A 12,641-nucleotide genomic window follows, 5' to 3' on the forward strand; every position below is an offset into this window, starting at 1 on the left:
TTCCATTATCAGGAATTACTGTGCTTCAGAGACCTCTCAGTGGAGGTAAAGACACAGTGAAGGGCAGTGTAAAGATGTTTGAGGTAGAGGGAGCCACAATGGTTCCACAACTGGGAGGAACAGATTCATATTATCGTGGTGCTCTGAATGATGACTTCTGTCAAGGAGTGGTTTAGCTTGGAAACAGTCTCTCTGCAACTAGGATCACCAGAGCCAGGCAAACATTACCCACTATAAGACATGGACAAACCCATTTTCTACTATAATAGAAGATAATTTGGAATCGCATTGCACAGTAATATAGATGACCCAATCCACAGTGGGTAGGTTGAGCTGGGTAGCAGCTAAGAGTAAAAAGTTGCTGAATTGTTTGTTTGCATACAAGTGGCAAAGAATAAGAAATACTACCTTCTTATTCTTTTTCATACCCTTTCTACTCTTACCACTGCCATAACAGTAGGCTTAACCTACATGAAGAAATAAAAATTGGTAACTGATGCCCATTGGAAGCAAAGCTGAGTGCTTTACTCTGGTGGAGTTCATGCCAAAATCGCTCTGCCATTTTCTTTACTGAGAGTACTATCCAGGTGCCAACTATGATCACATGTATCTCATGGAGTCAGCTAAATTATTCTGGATTTACACTGGTGTAATTGATTGTTATGTTCTGCTAGCTTTACTGATGTCAAGATATGTATTACTTTCCCAGGCCCAGATGCCTTCAGCAACAGTGTTTAAGGATATGTTCTTGTACCCACTTTGTACTACTGTTAATTACAGAGGTATGAACTGTCCCTGAGTGATCATGCTCATTTCCTGCAGTAAGTGGATGTAGAAGAGTGCTCAGCCTACCGAAGGTAATGTCAATCCCATCTGAGTTTACTGAGTTTACGTGTTAAATCACTTTGTGACTGCAGAGTATTGACTATAAAAAGATTGCGACTCTTCTGGGTGATCACCATCTGGGATTGCTGATCTGAGACAAGGGTGTGAAAGCATGCAGGCTGTGTGAATTATCTGTATCCTCCCAGTCACTACTGCTCTGCATCATTCTTTGAAGTATTCCCCAAGGAACAGCATACTACCCAGCTGAATCAAGCGTGGTTAAGACTTGCCTTAACATCACGTTTCCAAAACTGGTCTATTTCAGGTTGAAATTCATTATGTGCCCTTTGTTTATATACCTCATTTCTAAACCTAAAAATATTTCTTTTACAGAACAGAAAGAATCCAACATGAAAGTGTGTTGGAGATGTGATGAATCAATTAGCAAGAAGATACTTGGGGCTAGTTTGTTCAAACAATTCTCCTTTTGACCTAAGCTTACTCTATGAATCTTGCTGAAAATTAATTAAAGACTATTCCAAAACACCGAGTCTTGTAATATGGTTGGTGTTCTGTGTTTAATCAAACAAAATGGTTTTGTTCTGTATGTGAACTAGACTTTAAGAAACCACTTTATTATGGCTTAAAGTTAAAGGAAACTCTCAGTATTTCACAAAGTCTTCCTCCTTAGTAAGGCTGATTCCTCAAACCGTCCCAGTTCAGCACTTAAACAGTACCTTGGACTAAAGCATTTGTGCTAAACTGTAGAACTGCAACCTGGGTCATGGCGGAACACACAAGTATTGCTCAAAGAGCAGCAGACTAAAAGACCCAGGGAGACAAGTGTCCTTGTTATTTTCATTACTCTAACACTGCTAACGTGTTCAGTTTGCTGACCAGTACATTGAAGGGAGCAGAGAGTCTCCTAAGAGTTGAGGCTTGTCTTGGGCAGTGCCCATGAAAGTAAAGAAAAGGCAAGGCAGTTACCTTTGCTTAGGTCCTTCATATCCACACAGCTCAGATCTAATGCATAGTTTGTGTCAGGCCCATTACGCATATAACCCCATAATATTATAATTAGCTACAAGAGATCCTCTTCTGACAAGACTATTAATATTTTAATCTCTCACCCTTACGGTACCTCTAATATCTTTGGGAGCTGCTGCTAATCCACTTCTGAAATCAGTCATTAACAGGACTGGTACTACTGTATGTTAGAATCCCATCTAAAGGTTTTCAGATAAATTAAAAGTACGAACTAAGGCCACCATGAGGTCTTCAGACTAAAAAGTAAGACCACCTATTTTGAGAGGCTAGAGTCCTTATATCACTAGATTATTACATGCTCCAATATGGAGAGGGCTGCAGTTCCAACCTCTGCCTTAGAATTTTAGCAACTCTGACTTCTAGTGTGGGTGGTATCTTAGCAGAGCTCATGCAGGGAGCATAAATATCTACTCTCACTCACAACTGCATAGGCCTATACCCTCATGATGTTATAACATATACAGTTATGCAGAAAATAATTCTAGACAGGTATCTGATGTGCTTTATCTTTGAAAGTAGTTTAGATACTCAATACGTCTCTGATTAAGAGCCTCCCAATTCGTCATCAAGCAACAGTCTATGAGTTACAGTTCGTGAAGTGAGGGACTAAGGTACACACTTCCACATCTGGAAGGAAAAAATGCATAACAGATTGGATTGGGGGAGGGAAGATTATCCAGGGACAAAGTCAGGAAAAAGAATGTGTGCAAAGAGACAACAGGGAACAATAGTGTCTGGAAAAGGAAAGGGAAGAACGGAGGGAGAGAAACAACTAGTTCAGGTACAAAATCCTTATTCAAAGAAAAACAGGCAAAAAGTAGAAGGTAAAAGTAAGTGACAAAAAAAGTGAAATAAAAGCAAAAAACAAAGGTACAGAAATGTGTGAAAAGATGATGGAAGCCTTACTCAAACAGAATTAGACTATGAGATGCTCTTATTACTCACCACAGTTTTTTTCTTCTGGGTACAACTCTTCTCCACTTCCTATAGGGACCTTTTTGTTTGTTTGTTTTAGTTTTGTGTGTTTTTAAAGCTTAAAATACTCAGCTCCATCAGTTTTCTCAAGGTAGTTAATGAAAGAGAACTTTATTCCAGATGCCAAAATCTGTTTGCTACTAAATAAATAAATGAATAAGGCTGTAAGCTGACAGACAACTCAAATTTATAATACATTATCATCTGTTCACTGAAAGGATAAAAGGGATAAAATAGTTTATTCATGCAAAGACACATTTTGCCTTGGCTCACAACCTTTTAAAGTGACGTCATGTGGAAAGCAGGCATTATACAGAGTTGCTGCAAGTCACATTGCCTGCAGAAGGCCAGATACGAAAGCAATCCCTGTCTTCAAACGATGAAGTGCGAAGCATTGCAAGGAAGCAGAGGGGAATGAAACAGAGCTGCAGCTTTGCTACTGGGGTAACTATGTGAGGTGTCCTCTGAAGCAGACAGCAGGCTACCTGGTGCTTTGTGTACCTGGAAAATCTAAAAGAGACTGTGAGCAAAAGAGAAGGAAGGTTTTACTGGGCCATGTGCCCTCCAAGGGTGCTCCTGGTACCATAAGGCTCTACAATAGTATGTGGCTCTAGAACATAAATTGTGGCAGAAGTGAGGTTTGGACACAGAGAGATGTCAAAAACTAATGAATTGATATGAAAGACTGGCAATAAAAAGAAAAGATAAATAGGCTTCATCTGAAACACTGAGATATCCACTCTGGACAAAGGTGACAGACTTGAACATGGGACCTGCTAGGCACTTATGCAGGAGAAAGCTGACAAGCAAAACATATTTGTTGACTGATTATTGTTTTGAAATATGTATTTTCCATAATATTTTTTCCATCATTAAATAGTACAGTTGGTTGGTTGTTGATTAATTCTGTCTTTGTCCCTGAGATTCAAGGCTAGATGCTGATGTAAACTGAGACCCCCTGGGATAACACATTGGAGTATGCAGCAATAAATCTTTGCTACGAGCAGCGGGGAACACAGGTCCTGATCTTCATCCCACCTAAAATAATATGATAGCTAGAGATCTATGTCCTGCAGTAAACAGTTGCCAACTAAACTGAAGGGGTTGAAGTGTTGGCTGCTCTTCTTCCAAGAATCCTTACAGAGGTTACCAGACTTCTCCCAGAGGTCGCCACCTCCTAACAGGGCGGAGCTGAACAGCTCATGAATCAGATCGAAACCACCACAGCTTACAGCCAGGCCTATTAAGGTAAACCAGCATTGATTTTGGTTTATGCTAGACTGTAAGGTTCAGGAGCTGATTCACGAGCCATCCTGCCACCCCTGTCACAGGGCAGATGTTGCTGGAAAACAGCAGGGTTGGGGGCATTAATTGCTTCAGCTGCTGAATTTTAATCTGCCATTAGCTGTGTGCCAATATGTTTGTCGGGAGTTCTCTGTGGAGAAGGCCACAAAAAACCCAAACAAACAAACTTACAGCTTATTCTGAAACTGTGATAATAATCATTTGTAGCTTACTTAGAATGTCTGTCTTCCTATATAATTTTTAACACTGTACATTACTGTTGCTACCAAGAATACAGCTGCAGTCTGAGATCTCGGATGTATGATTCCTTCTATTTCTGGAGTGAAAAATGGTATCATAATTCACCTTTACAGCTATGCTGTGGAAAATGAAAGCTCTTGTAGTATGCACTGATGCTTTCAAGAGTTGTATTAATGTTTTGCATCTTGACCTGAAGGACTTATAAATATATACAAATATCAGGGGGTCTGAGCCTCTTGGCATCCATGTGACTATTATGTATATTTTGTGAAAGGATTCTTCATGTTAATTTTGTTTTCCAGCATGTAAAATGAAGAGGAATATTACGGAAGATATCTGTAGCAGAAATTTCATTAGAGTTTTCAGCTAATTGTGTGTGTCTTCATCCCTTAGAAAAATTACATCCTATATCAAGTAAAACATGATTGAATTCTGAACACCAGGTAATCTTATTATTCAAATAGTGCCTTGAAAGAAATCTGTTTAAAGTATTTTCATGGCATTCTCAAGTAAAATGATTGTGTGGGCACAGAGATAAGTTACTACAAGCCTGACTGCTTTATTTGTTCTACAATACTGGAAACCCCCAAATCACTTGAATTTATTCACCCCACTTTTTTCCAGCCATTAAATATGAAAAGAGTAGTACGTTGTGAGGCTAACAACTTTTAAGATCTCCTTTGCTCTACTCCAACCTAAAAAAAACCCCAAGAATTTGTAGCTTCTCCTCCTTCCCTTTGCTCAGAAGCAGAACAGCTCCCACTATCATTCAGCTGGAACCAGAAGAAACAACTGGGACAATAACCATGTGGCATCAGAGATCCTCATGGCTCCCAGCCGCTTCGCTGTCCAAGATTGTAAAGAATAAAGATAAAACATATTAGGGATGGGTGGGAGGGAGGTAATAACTTGCTTCCGTGTCCTTAATGAAAGCCTGGCTTTTTCTTTAAGATAGGGAATAAATCACTGCTTAGTGTCGGGAATAGAAGTTTGTTTCTATGTGCAGGTTTAAAGCCAAAGTCAAGATAATTGCACAGGATAATTCTCTGATAGTTTCTAGACAGAAATCATTAACAACTGAATCCTAGACTAAGCCACTGCTTTAAAAATCTCATCTAGTATGTACTAAAGGGAAAAATCTTTATTTCCAGAGCTATTGTAATGCAGTGACCTGTAACTGGAAAAATTCCCTGCATTGCCTGTCTTAATTCATCACCATACGTGGGAGAGAATGTTGAAAAGTAAAGATAGTTTAGAAAAGAAAACTGGGATTTTTTTAGGTGTTATTTCCACACACTCTTCAGCACCTCCACATTCCTATTATTTTCTGTTGGTTTCATAACATCTTATTTCACAGAATCAGAGCCTGTTTTTCTGATTAAAGATGGGTAAATTCTGAGGATCTCTTGTGGTTCTGTAGGGAAAGTTACATCTTCAGACAGAAAGAGAAACCGTGGGCACTCATATTCCCTTTTAATAAAGTTAAGGTTCTAGAAAATGTGGGCTAATGTCCTCTATGGTTAATGCATGATTAATGCGTGATTAATGCATGCTTAAGGAGGAGGCTAGTGCATCCACCACAGCAAAACAAACCCCATACAGAAGGCTTGTTCAGTCCTTTCAATATGAATGACCAAATACATTTCAGGAACCCAAGGGACCACAATCAGTCTGAAGTAAATTGTCTGCCTTCTACAGAGTGGAAATTACCCGCATGTTCTCTGCAGGGGATTCCCCCAGTGAAATGGAAGTCCCCTGCAGCAATAAGTCAGATCGGTCAAGGTTTGCACTTCTTTCCTGAAGACCTGGCCAGGGAGCCTGATCTCAGTTATACTTGGAAGCGATAAAGGGGAATGTTTGCAGTATGATAAAACTAAATTATCCCTTCTGCTTTATGGAACCTTATACCCAACAAGTGCCAATACAGCAGCTGCCAGTGGCTAAATCCAAGAACAAACAGAGAAAGAAAAAAAACGGAACTTCTTTTATCTCATCCTTGGTGGTAACTGTTTCAGGGAACAAATGACAACGTTTTCCTGTAGGTCTAGGCAGAGCCTGAAAAACTAATGTCTGCTCTTCCCTGAGCTCCTTCTGCAGGACCTCAGGGAGCAGAAACAGAACAGCCAGTGCTCATCTTCCTCACCTACCCAAAATGAAGCAGGCAGGCAGTGGAAGCAGCAACTTCAGGGAAGGGACACACCCTCTTAATCACATTGGAACAGTTCCTGAGGCCGCAAAGTCATGGAGAAGCAGTGGGGAGGACACAGGTGAGACATACACTTCATTTGAAAAAGCTTCAAGGCACAGCACAGGAATATGTGTCTGCTTCCTGAGTAAACAGGCTTTTTCCCTGAATATCCTTACCGCAGTTCAGAGCTCCGAGCAGTGTAAGTGGGCTCTTGGACACCTTAATCTTACCATAATGAGTGTTTATAGAACTTTGCTTAACCTCATAATTTTCAGAGCCTACCTAGCTGTATTTATTACTGTGTTTTAATCCAAGCAGACCCTTATTTTGACCAGCTCTGCATCTTACATAGCCATTTCTACCTCCGCAAAGTGGATGCTTTTTGCATTTTACAGTTAATTTGTAAAAGTGGAAAGTAATTAGAGAATCCAGCACACATTTTCTCTTTGAAATATTTCTTTGTCTTGATTTCCTGTGTTCCACAGGTTCTTCAAAATGGAATCTGTAGCATAGCTGAGGACTAGGTCCACAATTGCAATGTGCTATCCCCGTTGCAATTTCCAACTCTTGATGCTGTGTCGGCTAGTGAGGTTCACAGTTGTCAGGGAGGCCATACATTTCAAGTGAAATACGTTAGCAGAGCTAGATACTTAGACAGTGGAGGTCCACCAGTATTTGGGTGAGTAGTGAGCCACCTAACCTAGTCATTAGGAAGTGGCAAGGAGACAGAAGACACCGGCACAGTTTCTTCCACAACTGTAACTATCTATCTCTTGTTAGGGCTGTTAGCTACAGGGTTTCTACATCCATTTCCATTGCCTGTTCAGTCTTCTGGTGACAGAGACATCACTGATAATGTGGGAAATGGAAATTTAATTCTGTCTGCTGACTGAAAGGACAAAACCACACAGTTTCTAACTCCCGAAAGTGTGTTCTAACCACTACAGCATTTTGGTGCTTGGTGTTTTGTTCTCTCTTGCCGCATCTCTTCTCTCTAAAAAATACCTATGTCTATACTGGGTTGGAACTGCAAACGTGAGAGGCCTAACAAACAGGCTAAAAGTCATTCTCTATCTTTTGATCTTTCACTCTTTTAATATTTGATGATCCCATTCAAAATGGAAAAGCATTAGCAAGAGAGATTAAGAAGTCCCCTGTCCCCTCCTGACGCCATTGCTTGTTTTTGAGGCAGCAACCTGAGATAATGTGTCCCTTCAAGGGAACAGGTGGTTTGTGCCCATGTCTTTGACATCCTTGGTGAAGGTCGAACTGCTTCATGTTTCGATGAAGTGATTCTGCCTGTGCTTTGGTGAAGGAGGGAGTGCTTGCTCTGCCAGGCCAGCATCTGCAGAGGAGACACCAAGATCCTTAGCTTGTGAGATATCGTTGTCAGGATCACAAATAGGTGTTGAACTGCTTGGTGCCATCAAGACTTCAGGTTTCTACTTGTGAGATCAAAGACATGACTAACTTAAAAACAGAAAACACCACAGTCCACCATTACCTGGGAAAATCCATTAAAGTGTATTCAAACACACTGTGTGCTGACACAGAAGTGAGGTTTTCAACAATCCAGTTCAGACTGAGCGGGACTCCCAGACAGAACATTGCAGTGAATGGATGTCGGTGAAGACATCCTTGTTCAAAAGCTCTTGCAGTGCTGTGCGCTGCCTTGCCCTGGGGACGGGGACGGGGACAGGCCAGATCCCTGGGGCTGCAGCTGGGGAGCTGGAGACTGCCCCCACTCTGGCATGGCTGGAGCAGGGGCTGAGAGTCTTGGGGGCTTGACATGGGGCCCTGGGCCCTGGACACAGTGGGGGGAATCCCAGGGGAAGCTGGACAGGGATAGTTGGGCTGGTGAGGCTCCTCAGGGCCCTGATACTACGTCAGTGGAAACCGCTTTTGACAGCCATACATTTTTGCTAAAGAGCATTTTATTACAACCTTGGACACACAAGGAGTATAATTCTGAATATCACTGTTTCTACATTTCTTAACTTTAGATTTCATGTAGTCATATATAAAGAAATCCTGTTTTTCGGACAAGAACAACTGTTATCTTGGGGGAAAAAAAAAAAAAGGTGCTGTTTGGGAAAAGCAGAAATCAGTCACTCCCAGGAATGCCCACTAATTCAGCTAGATGATAATTATATTCCACAGTCAGCCAGCCAGGGTTTATTATTCCTTTGAGACAATGGAAGATATAATTTGCTTTTGGAAGAATTTCAATGATAGCTTTTCACTCCTGCACGCCGGCAGCTTGGATTGCACAGCGTTACCGGACCAGAGCTCCTGGTTGTGAGGGGACACCAGCTAAATGGTTTGCTACACTACATCTCCTGTGAGGTGAAATGCCATGGAAGCTGTGAGCTCCACAGCTGCTTCGGCATCTGCTCACAGAGCCCACAGATCTGAAACAATGGACCAGAAATTGGCTGGCAATTTATATATAATGGTCTGGCCGTTACTGGTAATTAAAAATCCATTTGTGAGAGCCTAGAAGGTAAGGGAGGCCTGTGAAACACAGACAGGTTTCTTCTCACCTGGGTGGACTAGGAAAGGCCTAGAAACAGAGGTACATCTTTTTTCGTGTGGACCTATTTCAAACTCCTTTGAAATCAATTGAAACATTCCCATTGACATTAATGGACTTTGGATCAAATCCTAATAGCCACTATAAAGCCTTTTTATTGATGCCATACATTATTTGCCATGTATGTATTTTAATAAAGTGGTCCTGAATGTACCATAGGGAATGTACTTCTTAGAATGGATGTCTTTTTTTAAACTCTAACAAGGGTAAGCCCTCTGACAGGATAATTTGTTTGTACTTTATTTCTGAATAAAAACCACTGTTTAATTTTGTAGGGAAAATAAAGAACTGTGCAAAAGTCCGTGGGTTTCTTTAGGGAGAACCTCACATAAGCATTTTCTTTATTCTGGTTCATAACAGTTCATTCCTCAGCTATGGCTTTGGTCGGAAACTCAAAATGCAAACCAAAACTGACTAAGAAGCATCAAAGCTTGGGTGATCTGGTTTCATGTACTTTACACAGACACCATGTACTTTACATGGTCACCAAAACAGATCTATAGGCAAGTTTGCTCAAAACAGTATCTAGATTAATGCGGAAGTTCATGAATGTTGTAGTAAGACTTTTTCTAAAAATGGGCTAAGTTTTAAACTTACACTGAAACTCTAAACCAGCCTAGTTTCATGTGATTTCAAATTTTATTATGAGTGTCTTGAAGGAAGAGTTTTCTTTTTCTGGTAAAACTTAGGATATGAAGTGAAGAGAGCTAAGATGACTTGTGTAACTCCACAAACTGAGTAAATTTTCCTCAGTTTCCCTTTCTCATCTCTGAATCCCTCACATGCTGTGTCTTCAGACACAGCTGGTGCTTCAGGCATCAGGGTACCTGTGAATTTCAGTTTACATTTGCCAATATACAGAGTGGGATTCATCCAAGTGGCAACAAAAGCGAAGCAAGACTATAGAAAAAACAAAGAAAAACAAAGGAAAAAAAAAAAAAAAAGATGCAGTGTAAGAATAAACTATCTACAAATGGAAGAAAAAGAATTACCAGAGAGGAAAAAAGAATAGAGAACAGGCCAGATGCTCTGGACTATCCTTACAGCTTTGTGCCACCACAGCAGTATAACGAAAGCCAGCTATGGGAGAGGAATCCCGGTCACAGCATAAAGCTACAGCAGAGACTCATGCTGTTCTGTTCCCCACCTCGGCTCAGGATGGAGGACAAGATTGGGAAAGACTGGGCCTGCTGCTGAGAGCTGCCTGCTCGCCACTCTCTGAACAGCCCCATGGGGCCCAAGACTCAGCAGGGAAGAAATGGGGGGAGTGACAAAGGCTGGGATAACTCCTGCGGAGCTGAGAAGTGGAATCAGGTAAAGAATGAATAAAGGCACCTCTGTCCCCATTCCTCCAATCCTCTGCTAACAATGGTTCAGATGGCTGAAATGATCTGGTTCATTAGGATTTGGCTGAAAGACATTGATAGAACAACAGAGCACACCATGGACAACCAAATATTTCCATCTCACTTTTTGATGTAAAATATTAAAGTTTTGAAAGTGAGATAGATATGCTATCACAAGAGAGATATTGTTATGCTTTCAGCTGTATCACAGTTAGATAATCCCTCATCTTTTCTCTACCTCAGAAAACCAATCCCTTTTTATCAGTTATAACTTGATGACGATAATTTAAAAACATAAAGAGCAATATTAAAATGTGCCCTTTTAGATGGGAATGAAGAATAATTCATAAATAGAAATGCAAAAGAAACCTCAGAGTTGCATTTTCTTATTTTGATATGTAATATCAATTATTATACCTCAATTTTCCTGTTTTTAATTGAACAGAAATAAAACTTGCCATAAATGTCAGTCTAAATAAGTTTAAAAATCCAAATTGTTCCAACACTTTTTAAAATTAAATGCTCTTAAATGGAAACTTGGCTCAGGTTTCTTCATCTTCAAGGGTTTTGATTGACGTATCTGTCCTTATAGCAGACAATCTAAATCAAGAGGCCTTAACAAAAGTGGCCTCAACCATAACAGTCTTCAAGCATGACTGTCTGTGCCAGGTGAGCCAAACTCCGTGTTGTTTTGGATGCATCCAGTGTTGTAAATAGTGTCAGCTTTTAGAAACCACATAAAAATAATCATGGGGAAAAAAAAAAAAAGTGTAATGTGTGTGCCTTAGCACTCCAGCATGGGTGAAATCTAACACTGGAGTATTGCCACTCACTTCAAACGGATCAGGATTTCACCCTATATGATCCAAACTTACAAAAATGTTCCAAAGGATTTTGAAAAACACAATATTATGCAACCTTTAACATTTGAGGGCCAAACATGTTATTTTGAAAGGTCAAAAGGATAAAACTGGGAGCACTTGACTATACTGCCCTACTGTCTTTACACTGGATAGGCAGGGCTCATTCAAATCCTCCACTTTTAAAATCACAGGGCACACCTCAGTGTGCATGTTCTATTCATAAGGCAGCACAAACCTTCTCCCTAGTTTAGTTGTCCTTAATTAAAGCCCTAACATTTTGGGCTTTGGGCCAGAGGTCAAACACCAAAAGAAATATCAGGGCCTGATTCTCGATGACTCAAACCCTTCACTTAGTGCTAGAGCACTTCAGCGCTCTCTTGGCTCTTTTGGCACCATGAATTTATGACGCAGATTCTGGGACACTGTATGGCCCCATCCTACCCCTGTCTGAATTAGGCTATTCTCTGAGTTTTTCTCTCTGTCCTTCCTGTGAATCTCAGCAGAAAAGGACAACTATAATGAAGCACATTTGACTGTCACTGAAGTCCTGACACAGCCCGAACAGTTTCAACAGATGGGGTATTCAAACAGGCAAATTTATGCCTCCTTTAAGGTACCTTTAAGCAATTAGAGCAACATTAAGGAAATATGGTAGAAGACTCACTTGGAAGTGAATTTTATCACTTTCTGGGTGGTTTTTGGGAGATCTGTTTTGGAGTGACTGAAAGGAGAAGGCGTGATTTCAGTGATTTTAGAAAAGGGGACTGTGATGTCAGGAGCATGCAATTCAGCCAGCAACCTTGCAGTGTGATGGGAAGCATTAATTGTAGGAGATTTGATGTTTACACATCATATTCTATTAATTACTTAGTTATTTGTCTTTGTGAGAAGTCACTGCATGGTAGAACACCCACCCAGATGACATGAGGATCTTCTCTCCATTAGTTCATCACAAGCAGGAAAATATATTGTAAATGCACATGAAATAGGAAGAACTAGCTGACTGCAGTACTTATAAGTTTAAGTGAAAATGTCAGTGGTATTATTCAACAAAGAAATAGGAAGAGACAATAAACCAAGTTATTTCAAAACAATTACTCAACAAAGATTATTTTTATGTACAGGGAATCTGCAAAAATCACTTCTGTTGTCTGGATATAATGTGAGGGCAGGTGCCAATACTGTTTCTAATCCTTAAATATCTCAGCAGTGCTTCAAGTTCTCAATTTCTGTATGTTTGGTAGCATGGACTCCACCTA

Source organism: Columba livia, chromosome 2 (assembly GCF_036013475.1).
Source record: "Columba livia isolate bColLiv1 breed racing homer chromosome 2, bColLiv1.pat.W.v2, whole genome shotgun sequence".
Taxonomy (NCBI): domain Eukaryota; kingdom Metazoa; phylum Chordata; class Aves; order Columbiformes; family Columbidae; genus Columba; species Columba livia.